Below are 14,036 nucleotides of genomic sequence, written 5' to 3' on the forward strand. Positions count from 1 at the left end.
GTCTATGTTAACAATTTTACTCCCTTATGAATAGATAAAACTGATAATCTACTTAATAGACTTAATAGAAATAGCCTCCATGGTTTATAATCACTCTCCCTAGTTATTAAATTCTTATTCTAAATAGCTGTAAACTAATATAAGTATTGGTAACAGCTCTCTTTCCCCTATGCTGCTCATTATTCTCATCATCACTGCATGGATTTTAACATGCATTCAAGCTTTACAGACTGTACTGTTCCTATCCACAGCCATCCAACTAATGGATTCTTTTCAATCTTAACATTACTCATACAAGCAACATATTTCACTGATTATAGAGGTTAACTCAGCTAATGATTCAATTAAAGCTACTAAGGGAATATTTAATTTTTGAAAAGAGATCCTCCATACAGCATACAAGAAATATCAGAAGTACTTATATCTGTATGATATTCTCCAGTGTGTTTTAACTTTGGAAAGCTTTCTTGGACTTCATAGCACATTAAGAAGAATGAATATGACATAAGGGAAAATTACCACAAGTTTCAATGTTTTGTAAGATGTAATGACATATTTTATGGTAATGTTAAGATTACTGTATTCACTAAAGGGAAGTTATAGTACAGTCACACATTTTTTGATAGATCGAAATAAATTGCATTAGATAACCAATAAAATTTCTTTTTCTTTCTCTTAAGAGAAGAGTAAATTGACTTACTTCCAATATTTCTTTCAGACCTAGCTCTCATTCCTAAAAATTAAGTTTGAGTATATGTTTTTTAAATAACAGACTTGTCATAACACCAATATAGTTAGTCAGCACAGTCAACAGTCTAATATTTTAGTAATATGTTCATTCATTCTCACTTGATCGACTTTCAGATTACCCATTTAGTGATGCACAGAACACATGGCCTCTACTGAAACCACAGGGTGAGATGAGGGGTTGTCGTCATTAGTGCTGAGGTGTGGTGAAAGTTCTGAGTCTCCACTAGTCTCCCTCTGTGCAGCCACAGCAAGGAGTGGAAAGGGTACCTCCTTACTGCTAGGTGGAGGTGAAAGTCCATAGTTTGGACTTGGTCTCCACTGACCCTGAGAGTGAGGTTTTATACTAGCTGGTGGGGTTGGAAGTCCTGGTCCCATACTTGCTTTCTTCGACACCACCCAGCAGAAGGTGCCCCCACTTGTCCTTGCTGGCATGGATGGGGGGGTCAGGCCACAGCCTTTTTTGCGGTGTTTTGCCTGAGCAGAGTGGTCATTATCTACAAGCTTTGTCTTGCTAGTTTCTCCTTCCCTGGTCCTTCGGTTAGAGAGAGCAGGCTTCGCTGTTTTTTTGTTTTTGGTCTGTGTCCATTGGCATTTCCAAGTTACCTGCATCTTCAGCTCCAATCGTGGAATATATGAGAGAGAAAGAAAACCCAGGGACTCACTATCATATTGGTCCAAAAATTTTTGTTTGGTCAAAAAGCATTAAATTTTGAATGATCTTGAGGGAAATATCTTCTTTAAAATGTTGAATTTCTCCATTTAAGAAAAAGATATATTAGGTTAAATATATAAAATATTTAATACTTAATATGTTGACCTATTAAAAACTTCAATTTCACTTATTTAGTTCCCAAGGTTACTTACTTCTTTTTTTTCTTTTAAACAGCATACCCATTGGGAAACTTAGTGGTTAATCCTTAACAGAGCAATTTTTTTTTTCTCTTCTGGAAGGTGGCATACTTAATATACTTAAGCAATATTGTCTTAACATTTCTCAACATTTAATACTCATATGAACAGCTATATATGTTCTAAAGCCAAAATAAACTATAACATATATAACAGTGGGATCTGGACCAACCTTATGTTATGCTACAACTCAAGAAGGGAATATGAACAGAAATGTCTGCTGGTGAGAAACTCTCCACCCTTAGATGACTTTGCTAAGAACCCAAGTGGTATTATTAAGCTTCTCAATACACTTTCAAAGGATGGGAAAAGTGGAGGAGACATTTATTATTTTTAGTGCAAATAAGGTGACTTGGTCTAGAAACTGTGCAGGCTACTGTGTTTCAGGAACTGACTTGAATATGTCACTGCATAGATGAGATGATACCAGCTTGCTAGTTTCAGTTCAAACTTCTGAAACAGCTACTGCATTTTAGCTGGTGCCAAGCCACATGAAAATTCCATGAAAATTCTGTTTGGCTTCTTTCAGATTTAGTAAATCCACCACACTGTCCCTCCAATTACTAAGATTCCTCATCTGGAACATGTCTGGATAATGTCTGAAAGAGAAAAGGTTTCTCTTTTTTTTAATATTAATGACTACTTACTCATGTCTTAAAAATCATATTTGAGTTTTAAATCTATTTATTTCTCCAGCTAAAAGTTAAAAATAAGGCTTGATGTAGGTAAAGGAAGAATGGGCACTCTGATTTCTATCAAACTTACCCAAAGAGCCACTTGTCACCTATAAAAGGTATATGTCCCTCCAGCTTTTGTTTGTTGGGTTGAAAACTGACCCCTGTACAGACAGGGTAAGGGGAGACCAAAGAAAGAAACAGACTACTCCAGATTGCTGGGTGGAAATTTCAATACGGGAATTTACTTACAAGGCTTGTCTCGGGCTGCAGCAAGATGAGTAGATCTCCTCACCCACCTACCAGAATCTTAAAGTTTATATAGAGGTCTTAAGTGGGTTCAGTCACTTATACAATCCAGATGGTCTCAACACCACATCACTGTCTCAAGGCTGTGTCCTTGGGCAGCTTCTAACACGTGTAAGGCAAGTGGAGGGCACATTCCAAGGACAGGGGCAGGGGTGAGGAGCCCCTGATTCCCTGGGTCCAGATTTTAGGTCAACGGGCAGTCACATCCTCTCAATGAACTCTTCCAACACTGATAAACCTGTACGATTATATCATTGTATCATAACGTGCTAGCGTTGTCATGCTTGGATTGGATACTCTTGACTAGGTGGAAAATTATCATTTTCTGTCATCTCTTTCTAAAAAACAGGGGGAAAAACATGCTGATGGTGTACTTTTATTGTCAAATATAAAAGTAGTTTCAATAAAAAATGCTCTGCCAGCTAATTACTGTCAGAAAGAATAATTTTAAAACTCAAATGATCATTTTTGGCAGCTATCCTCTAACATTTAACTGGTATGTATTTATGAGTCCTAGAGAGAAGGTAAAATCATTTGGATACTTGGAGATATATTTTGAAACCTGTTCCTCTTAGACTGTTTCTCTACTTGACATTTTGCAACTCTTGGGTATGACGTTAAGAATTTTTAATGATTGCACTGGATGTTGGAAATGCTTTTGACATTTCAAGGCTAAAATGTTCATGTAACACCATAGAGCCCCGAACTTTGAGGTTTTGATTGACACATAGCCCAGGATTCGAGCAGCTTCAGAGTTATGTTTTGAGGAAATATTGGCCCTGCTCATAAACACAGCCTTGTCTTATCTTGTACCACATGTGAGATGGCCCTCTACTCAGGCACGTATCCTGATTAGGGCATCTTATTTTCATAATATTTCATTCCAAACTTCAATAAATCAATTGTTTGCCAAAGCAAATGTGTATGACCTAAATTGTCAGCTTAGATGATCTGTAATTGTTTCATGGAAACTTGCCTAAAGGAAAAGCAGTCCATTAATTCTAGGCATTTTAACTTTTATCTTTGAATCAAACTGAGCCATCAACAAGCTACAATCCTGAACCATGCAATTTTGATGGTTTATAGAATTTTTTTATAGAGAAAGGACTTGAGGACACGGGGAGGGGGAAGTGTAAGCTGGGACAAAGTGAGAGAGTGGCATGGACATATATACACTACCAAATGTAAAATACATAGCTAGTGGGAAGCAGCCGCATAGCACAGGGAGATCAGCTCGGTGCTTTGTGTCCACCTAGAGGGGTGGGATAGGGAGGGTGGGAGGGAGGGAGACGCAAGAGGAAAGAGATATGGGGATATATGTATATGTATAGCTGATTCACTTTGTTATAAAGCAGAAACTAACACACCATTGTAAAGCAATTATACTCCAATTAAGATGTTAAAAAAATTTAAAAATAATTAAATTAAATTAAAACATAAAAAAAGAATTTTTTATTTGACTTTTGATTAGGTGTTGTTTAAACTTCCACTGAGATACATCATATGTGTAATCCAAGTGTCACCAGTTCCTACAGAGCATATCATAAGTTGACATAAATTTCAAACTTGGCCAGATAGTTTGGCTGGCTTGACCAGCACAGCAACAGTCTGTCCAGCCCCCCGCAAGTGTTACATCCTCTTACACCAGGTATATCTCAGAGTCCAGAGAAGGTGTCCTATCTATGTCCTACTTCCACAGTAGCTGTGAGGCTGCGCCAGGAGCTATCACTTATCAGAACCGGCCTCAGGATGTCTTAGCCCTTCTGCCTCCTCCAGAAAGCACAGTATTTCTTGTGGTCTGTGCCATCAGGGCCTCTGTCTTACCCCTTCTTTCGTTTCACATTAGGATGCCAAACCTGACGGGTAGTCTATAATAGTACTAGAGAACATAAGCCTCCTTTTATGTCTTATGTTAGAGTAATTTCAAAGCAGTATTGCTTGAACCGCAACAATCTACATAAATAGCTATTTTGGTTTTATTTACAAGCTTCTGTATCCTTAGGACCTGAACACTTACTAATGTGAACAGGAACATTATTATTAGTGCTTTTCTGCTTTAGTAATCTTGACAATAGTGATGGCTGGCTATTTTCACAGTCATGTCTGGCTCTTCTGTAGCATTTTCCTATATACCCAACAGAAACTATTCTTGCTTCTCCTCCGGACACGACACCATGGCAGCAAAGCTTCCTTACAGGGTGATGTGCATCGCAGGGAGGGGGAGGAGCCGATGGTTCTCTCCTCAAGCACTTGTCCTGAAACTTCAAAGTACTAATGCTTGTTCCCATAGTCATTTATGAACACAGCTCATGTTTATGATGCTAATTCATCTCCCTACTGAGTCCCCTAAACCAACTCAAGAATGAAACATTCTCTCTGTTGGTTTTGCTGGCTGATGTTCCTGCACCAAAACAAATCTCTTTCCAACCTCACAAAATCTAAAGCATCCAAGCAGAACACCACATGCAAATGAACACCAGTAAGGTCACAGGCCCACAGGCTCCAGAAACAGTAATTCATTTCCAGCTCAGTTAGAAGTCCAGTCTCTGGCCAGAAAACATACATTGCAAAAGTAATGAATAAAGAATAAATAAAGTCTGCAGCTCTGCCTTCCCAGCTTCTCTCTACATAAACTGGGTTTGGCTTTCTGACCTCCAATTTGCTGTACTCCCATGTTTAGTTGCAGAACCAACTGCTTTAATTTATTCTTTCTGGTTTAGCATTTCTCAGACAATGCTCTGATTCTGAATAGGCTTTAAGGCCCTTTTTCCTGAACTGTCCCCCAGAGGCCACAGGCTGGCATTGCTGTGCATGTCCAGCCTTGGAAGTTTAGTGACCAAACATGTGATGGCAGGCACAGTGGCAGGCACATAGTACGTGCCTGATGAAGGTTTGCTAATGATTCTGAAGTCAGTACCAATAATAAATTACTTTATTTTATTACAGAATTGCACTGTTCTGCAGCTGTTTCTCATCGATTTCTGTCACACTCTGTCTTTGAGTCACTTTCCCCAAGGCTTTGGCTGAGCTACAACCTGATTGAAAATTGGACATCTCTGGAAAACGTGCTGAACTTTTTTATGACAATAGTTTTTTTGGTGGGGGAATAAAGGAGGGAAGTTGTTTTGTCACTGGTGTTGTGTGAAAATGAATACAGCTTTGCCAATAGAAATCTGTTAGATAGCTCAAAATGCCATATTCACTGGGTAGTAAAGGCTGAGACAGCATTACACATAGCCACAGGCTTTCCTACATCTAGCTAAGTACATTAACCAAAAAGCAGCCTACTTGGAAGAGTTGTACAAATGTGCATTAGATCTGTTCTAGTTATAATCAAACACATAGGAAGTAAATCTGTTTATATCTTTAAATATGAATGACATTCCTATGCACTGCTACTTTGAAGAAATATCAATTACCTCGGAGTTACTGAAATTGCTTTACCAAGGATATGTCTTATATTTTGAATCCCAGTTGAAGACTTCACTAAGCATCAGTATAGCTCTTAGGAGACCTGAAAAATGACTACATTAATGCCATGTTATTAACAAGTTCTACTGCTTACAGGATAGTGGCAACTGACCATTTCTCCTATTTAAGCTTAGACATTGCACAACCTTTGGAAATCCCCCACCCTCACAATTTAAAATGGACCTAAATCATTTACGAATGTTATGCAATGTCAGCATGTTCTACATCTCTATTTAATTGTTAGCTCCTCAAGGGTAAAGACATCGTTTCCTACCCCTCTGTTCTGTTCACTGTGTTACCTACAACATTATTATTTCTTCAGCAGCCTCCTAATAAACACTCGTGACTGTATTCCTCCTGAAACATAGCACTTTCCCAGGTTATCTTTGAGTTGATTTCTCAAACTCCATAAATCAGGGGTTCTTAAACTGAGGCTCATGAACAGAATTCAGGAAGGTATGTATTCTGATATGGAAAAGGCTAACATTTTTATTTTCATAAATCTCTACTGAAATTTAGCATTTACTTCAACTATGAAGGTAGGTAACAGCACAGAGTAGTATTAATGGTATCTATACCTTTGTAACTAATAGAAATCAGAGGTTATTTTACATCGCTTTATAGTAATTTCTGATCTTTAAGTTTCCTTCATACTCAACTATTTGAAATGACATGAATGACTGGGGCTGCCACTAAATCACACATGATTAGAGCTGTCCATTTACAGATGCTAGCATAACCTAACTGCCAAACTGTGGGCAACTCTGGGCTTGGTGATCATTCAAGCAACTAACAATAAAGTTGCATGTGTTTATATCAGTGATTCAGATATCTACCTTCTTTCCAGTATTCCACGTCTACAGTTGTTTATTGATTAATATATGGAATGAAGTCAAAGTCCACCTTAGACCTAAGTGTTCTTACCTAAACTAAGCAACAACAGTTTGTACAATGATGTGCTTAAAAAATTTAAATTTAACTTTTAACTTGTCTTGTTTGTTAATGGATTATAAAGAGGTATATATCTTAGCAGATCATAAAAAATTTTAAGCATTTTCTCTTAACTCTTTTAGTATGCTACAAAAATTTCAATGAATATATGTTCCAAGGAATAGAAAATAATGGATGCGAAAGCAAATCCAGATCTCTCATATCAGTGATGACTCAGAATCATTGATTAATTGACCTTTTTATTTTACTTTCAATCTTCTAATTGATTAATTTGTCCACAAAAGAGAAAAACTTATGTCATGTGTTAGTAGGAGCCAAAGAATTCCATGAAGACTTCCCTGTATGGCTACTGTAAAACTTTTCAACTTTGAGAAGGGAGAATTGCTCTTTGCACCTATTAACCTTTCAAGAAGTGGATAGAGTAGTAAATGGTGAAAATAGAAAAGTACAGTTAAACCAAATACTTGGCCTGTAGACAAAAGAAACATTTTCTCAAGGAACTGAGTCCAGTGAAATCAATTCTGGGGTATAGATGGAATTTTTGTGATCATTTTAGTTGAATACACATTTAAGGGCTCATTTTTCAGGGATTAATTTCCAAGGTCTCTGTACCACATTAATATCTAGAATTTTCCCAGTAAGAATTATCATTTATTCAAGCTGAGCCTTTGAACTGAACTGAATTCAATGCTCTAGGAAACAAAGTCACCCTGAGTGAAAGTCAATTGTTGAACAATCAACTGAAACAGAAACTTCGTGTATGAGACCGTTGATTACTTACTATCGGGCTGGATAGAAAAGACTTTACTATAAGTGGAAGATTTGGTCACACCATATGGACATGACGGTTCTATATAGTTGTTACTTTGACAATAGACTTTGCCATAAATAAACAAAAAGACAATTTATCTGAGGCATTAAGATTCATCCCAGCAGAACATTGCAATTATGCAGTTTCTCTGTGACAGAAGTACTTTCATGAACTCATAAATCTATTATACACCATTTCCTATAATACTGCCTTCCCATAATTTCCCTTAGCAGGTTAAGACCCTACCCAGACATTTGATATAAAATGTGATGAGAGCATCTGGGTTACTAAGGAGTTCTAATAAGTCTTTGAAGATTACAGGAAGTAAATAGAACTGATAACAATGTTTTTAGTTCTGGACTTTGTTTCTATTTTACCAACTGACTAGAAATAACACTTAGACCATAGGGTGACAGATTTTGGAAAAATATTCTCAATGACAGCAAATTTTATTTTACTATCTTTTGTATTTAGTTTCACTTACCATAACACTAGAGTTTAAATTATACCAAATGTGACTCATTTGGCTTAATTTCACACTTAAGAGACAATGCAAATTTGGAAATCACACTTACACGTAGCATAGAGTTTAAATGTCATGCTTATGTTTTTGTTAGTTTGCTTTCTTTCCAAAACTCCTGGCAATTAATAAACAGTGGACAAAGTGAATAGTTTAAAAATAGAGCTCACCAAATTGCCTAATAGGCTATACAAGGATGTAAGAGAAAGTGTGGAGTCCAGATAACTTCACATTTTGGGTCTGAAAAAACTGGATTTACAATAATGAAGATTCAGGAAGGAGGAGATTCAGAAGTAGAGTTAACAACCCAGTTTTGGATATCTCAAATTTAGATGCCTATTAGCTATCTAAGTAGAAATGGTAAGAAGGAATTTGGTTTTAACAGTCAAGAGAGGGGTTAAAAACTGGAGATACACATTGGAAGCCCACAGCACATAGATGTAAAACTTAAAGCCATAATCAGTGGATAGGGTCTCTTAGAGAATGAATGGTTAGACAGAAGAGAATAGGTTCCAGGACTAAGACAGAGACCACTCTAAAACTTAAGAACTGTAAAGGTGAGAAGGTTCCAGCAAGACACTGGGAGGAGTGGTCATTGTGTTAAAAAAAATCTGGAGAATGTGGTGTGAAGAAATGTTTAAAGAAGAAAGATGAAATCAGAAGTTTCAAATGCTACAGACAGATCAAGTGAGATGCAAACTAAGATTTGCCCTTCGAATCTGGCAACAAGTGTATCACCAGTAACCTTGATAAGAATGGTTTCAGTGGAGTAATGGAAAACAGAGCCTGTTTGGAATGATTCAATACAGATTAGAAAGTAAGGAATTGGAGAGAGCGAATATACACAGCTCTGTCTAGGAATACTAGCACAAAGAGAAACAGAGAAAGAAGAAGCCTGTGGGAAGAAGATAAAGTTTCACGATTTGCACTTGTTATAGTTGTTTTAAAATGGGAGATATATACTATGTTTCCATTGTGATGGAAGTGATCCGGTATAGTGAGAAACACTGATGACTTAATGAGTGGGAGGATAATTGAAGTATAAAAGTCTTAAGTAGGTGATGAGGGACAGAATCCAGTACACAAACAGAGTGACTTTGGACTGGGGGTTGTGGCGGGGGAGGCTGGGTGAAGAGAGTACATTCATTGTAATGTAAGAAAAGGAAGTATATACAGTGTATTATACATACAGGTCACTTTCAGGAAGATGTAGAGGTTCTTTGATGATTACTTTAAGTATTTTGTTGATTTAATAAGATAGGTCATCATCTAAGAGTAGAGAGGCAGGAGGGATAAAAGATTGAAAGAGAGTAGACAAGATATGAAATAGTATCCTTAGAAAATGGGCATGTAAATTGTTTACGAAAATGTCATAGAAGTATTAGACAGCATTGGGGGTTGAATGTGAATTCTGTGATTTAGAACCTGAAGTGAGACAAGTCAGCTTGGCTGTATTTTCTCCAGCTATACTGCTCTGATGTGTATCTGAAATAGGCCAAGAGTTTTGACTTTAACAAGCTTTGGAGTTTTGTCAAGAGGAAAGGAGAAATTTAAAAAAGAATTACGGATATATGCAAAAGAGTGATTATAATAGTGAATCATGAAATCTAATTCTGTAAAAGAAAGGAAATGAGGATATAACATGGGTGACAGTGAAAAGCTAATGAGAATATATTGGAGTAGTGAGTCCAAAGAGCAGTCAGAATTGAGGTGCTAGAAAAAGATGGAAAGATGAAGTTAGTTGTCCAAGACAGGGATACTTGAAGTTAAGATTTTAGATGGGTTGTAGCTATTGCATACAATAAGACCTGTAATTCATTAGATTATTTTACTGTGGTAAGTGGAGGGAAAAAATCATAGAAGTGAACAGGTCAAGAAATTAATAAGTCAGAGTACTGAATTTATTATATAGATGATGGACATGAAATTGAAATTACTCAGGTTGAGAATGGGAATAATGGTGAAGAAAACGATCTTGAGACATTTGCTATTATCATCAATAAATGAGGATAAAGAGCCATTAGGAATGAAGACGACTGGAAAAAGGAGGTGTAATAACATGAGAATCAAACCTGGGTTTTTTATAGAGGATGAAGGAACAGGAGAAATGAGGAAAGGTGGATTTAACACACCTCTAGTAATCTGTAGAATGTCACGACCTGAGAAGGCTGCAGAGGAAACTAGCTTTCAATTAGAGCAAAACCAAGGATCCATTTATGGAATATGCAGAGCCAGGTGGTAAAAAGATTCTGAGTAACGAGAGATGCCTATGAGCCTTGGACTTCTTAAGTCTGTTGACTAGAGTAACCAGAAATGGGAGGCATCATGAAGTAATTCTCTTAGAGGGAAGTTCCTATTTTAGCTTCTATCTTGGGACAGTTAGTTCTCAAGCTGTTTGTGGTGGTAAGTCAGCAAGCGTACCTGATGGTGATAAAACTGATCTTACCAAAAACGTGGAGTACTCTACGCCCTACTCCAGTTCTGTAGAGAGAGACTGTTGAGAGTAGGGGGACATCCTCGCTAGGAGTATGAAAAAAAATCAAAGGTTATAAAATGTAGCATTTATATCTCAAAACTCATCAGATCCTATAGGGCTTTGCAATTACAATGAAGTGCATTAGCAGAATATGGTGAAGATCTGTTATTGAATTTTCCAAGATAATTCTGAGTTGTTAAATGGAAGGTTGCTCTTTTATGGAAAATAGCAGACTTTTGCAGAAAAAAAGGTTAAAAATCTTTTGTTAGTAAAAGTCATGTTTTTTCATTACTGTATTCTGAGGTATAACTAAATGTTTAGTGGAGGTGGTAAGAAGGAAACAGGTGACCCTGGAGGGCAGTGGAAAGGCAATGAAGAATTCATTATTACAGAAAAAAAATGATCTGTATGCAAAAAAATCAGTTTCTGCAAAAAATTCAAGACTAAAAGTAATTTCATTATTTCAAAACCTAATAATATGTGACTTTAAAAAATGTTACCAAGAATAATTTCTGACAGCCCCTCTACACAGTCTACCTCTCTGAACTGAATGACAAACTACGAGTCTAAAAACATGTCCAATGTTCTGTACCAATCTGCAGAAAGATTGTCTAACATTGGATAGATCATTATAGATGAGGTGTGACTATCAATCAAGTGGATTTGTTGTTCCAAAAAAACATCTGAGCCCATTATTCAAGAGAAAAGATTTTCATTTCCATTGCTGTCTTTCTGCCTACAGGTCTGTGCTGCTCAGAATACAGTATGTGCATTAGAGAGAAATGCCCAGTTTAGAGAAACAGCATCTTCTTCTTTCTAACTCTCTAGGAATAGGATGGCAAATTACCAGTAAAACGTAGACAGGATTTAGAATGAAGTCTTACAAGCTTTATTTCTACCATCCATATGAATCCTGTAATTTCTTTAATTCTTTAATATGATTCTTTAATTAGGAAATAATTTTTCTAAGTGTAATTATGAATTTATTCATTGACTCCTTTATAATTATTTTATTAGCATCCACTCTTACCACACACTGTGCTAGGAACTGCAAATATAACGGTTAACAAAATAGACACAATTCATTCAGATAGACACCCACGACAAACAGACACAATGAATAAATAATTGGAAATTATAATTAATATACAGACAAATACCAGGTTGTCTCAAAAATTACAATACCATAGGGACATAGTTTAGAATGTGAAGTCAAGAAAGTTAAATTTAAGCTTATATCCCCACAAGTTACTTGTTATTTACTTTTACTTACTAAATATACACCTGATGGATGGAAGAATGGATATTACCTGTATGGAGATTACTGTAGGCAAAGAGAAGAGGACGTGCCAAGGTCCTGAGGCAGGAAAAAGAAAAGAAAATGTCATGCAACTAAACTAACTAAAGAGGGCTTAGGCCTTCCCTGAGTTGAGAGATTTTTCTGTTGGTGTTGAAGAGGCAAGACACCATAATTTCTACAGCTGCAAGTAAATGCATTCTGATAATAAATATGTGATGTTGAAAGAGGATCCCAAGCCTAGGATTATACTGAGCCTGTGCTGACATCTTGACTGCAGCCTTGTGAGAGCCTGAGCAGAGCACCTACATAAGCCATGCCTGGATTCCTGACTCACAGAAACTATGAGATAATAAATGGCATTATTTAAGTTGCTAAGTATGTGGGAACCTGTCACAGAGGAATAGAAAACTAATACACTATGCAAATGAGTTAAAACAATCTTGGAAAAGTTGGATGACTCGACCTGATTTCAAGACTTAGTATAAAGCTTCAGTAATCAAGATAGTGTGGTTTTGGTGCAAATATACACAAATAGATCAATGAAACAAAACAGAGAAAGTAGAAATAATCACCAAAATAAATAGTTAACTAATTTTTGACAGTCACCTAGGCAATGCAATAGGAGAAAAAGTATTTTCAGGAAACAATACCAGATAGAGAGCTTCAAGATGGCGGAAGAGTAAGACGTGGAGATCACCTTCCTCCCCACAAATACATCAGAAATACATCTACATGTGGAACAACTCCTACAGAACACCCACTGAACGCTGGCAGAAGACCTCAGACTTCCCAAAATGCAAGAAACTCCCCACGTACCTGGATAGGGCAAAAGAGAAACGAAAAAACAGAGACAAAAGAACAGGGACCGGACTTGCATCTCTGGGAGGGAGCTGTGAAGGAGGAAAGGTCTCCACACATTAGGAAGCCCCTTTGCAGGAGGAGACTGCGGGTAACGGAGGGGGTAGCTTCCGAGCCACGGAGGAGAGCGCAGCAACAGAGGTGTGGAGGGCAAAGCAGAGAGATTCCCGCACAGAGGGATCAGTGCCGACCAGCACTCACCAGAGAGGCTTGTCTGCTCACCCGCCGGGGCAGGCAGGGGCTGGGAGCTGAGGCTCAGGCTGCGGAGGTCGGATCCCAGGGAGAGGACTGGGGTTGGCTGCGTGAACACAGCCTAAAGGGGGCTAGTGCGCCACAGCTAGCCAGGAGGGAGTCCAGGAAAAAGTCTGGAGCTGCCGAAGAGGGAAGAGACTTTTTCTTGCCTCTTTGTTTCTTGCCTCTTTGTTTCATGGTGCACGAGGAGAGGGGATTAAGAGCTGCTTAAACGAGCTCCAGAGATGGGCGCGAGCTGCGGCTATCAGCGCGGACCCCAGAGGCGGGCATGAGACGCTAAGGCTGCTGCCGCCGCCACCAAGAAGCCTGTGTGCAAGCACAGGTCACTATCCATACCCCACCCCCCACCCCGGGGAGTTGTGCCTCAGGCGGGTGCAACTTCACGCTGGCCTCTGCCCCCCAGGCTCGCCCTGCATCGGTACCCCTCCCTCTCCCCGGCCTGAGTGAGCCAGACCCACGAATCAGCTGCTCCTTTAACCCCGTCCTGTCTGAGCCGGAACAGACGCCCTCAGGCGACCTACACGCAGAGGCGGGTCCAAATCCAAAGCTGAACCCCGGGAGCTGTGCGAACAAAGAAGAGAAAGGGAAATCTCTCCCAGCAGCCTCAGGAGCAGCAGATTAAATCTCCACAATCAACTTGATGTACCCTGCATCTGTGGAAGTGGAATACCTGAATAGACAACGAATCATCCCAAATTGAGGAGGTGGACTTCAGGAGCAACTATATATATATATATATATATATATATATATAT

The 14,036-nt window shown here is 38.3% G+C and overlaps 1 long non-coding RNA gene across 1 annotated transcript in view; it reads right to left on the minus strand.

The window, feature by feature from the left end:
- LOC113618198 (uncharacterized) overlaps positions 1 to 14,036 on the minus strand; it is a 632,034-nt gene that overhangs the window by 274,065 nt on the left and 343,933 nt on the right. The window lies entirely within an intron of this gene.

Source organism: Aethalodelphis obliquidens, unplaced genomic scaffold, assembly GCF_003676395.1.
Source record: "Aethalodelphis obliquidens isolate GAN/ISIS:26980383/991018 unplaced genomic scaffold, ASM367639v1 scaffold5, whole genome shotgun sequence".
Classification (NCBI taxonomy): domain Eukaryota; kingdom Metazoa; phylum Chordata; class Mammalia; order Artiodactyla; family Delphinidae; genus Aethalodelphis; species Aethalodelphis obliquidens.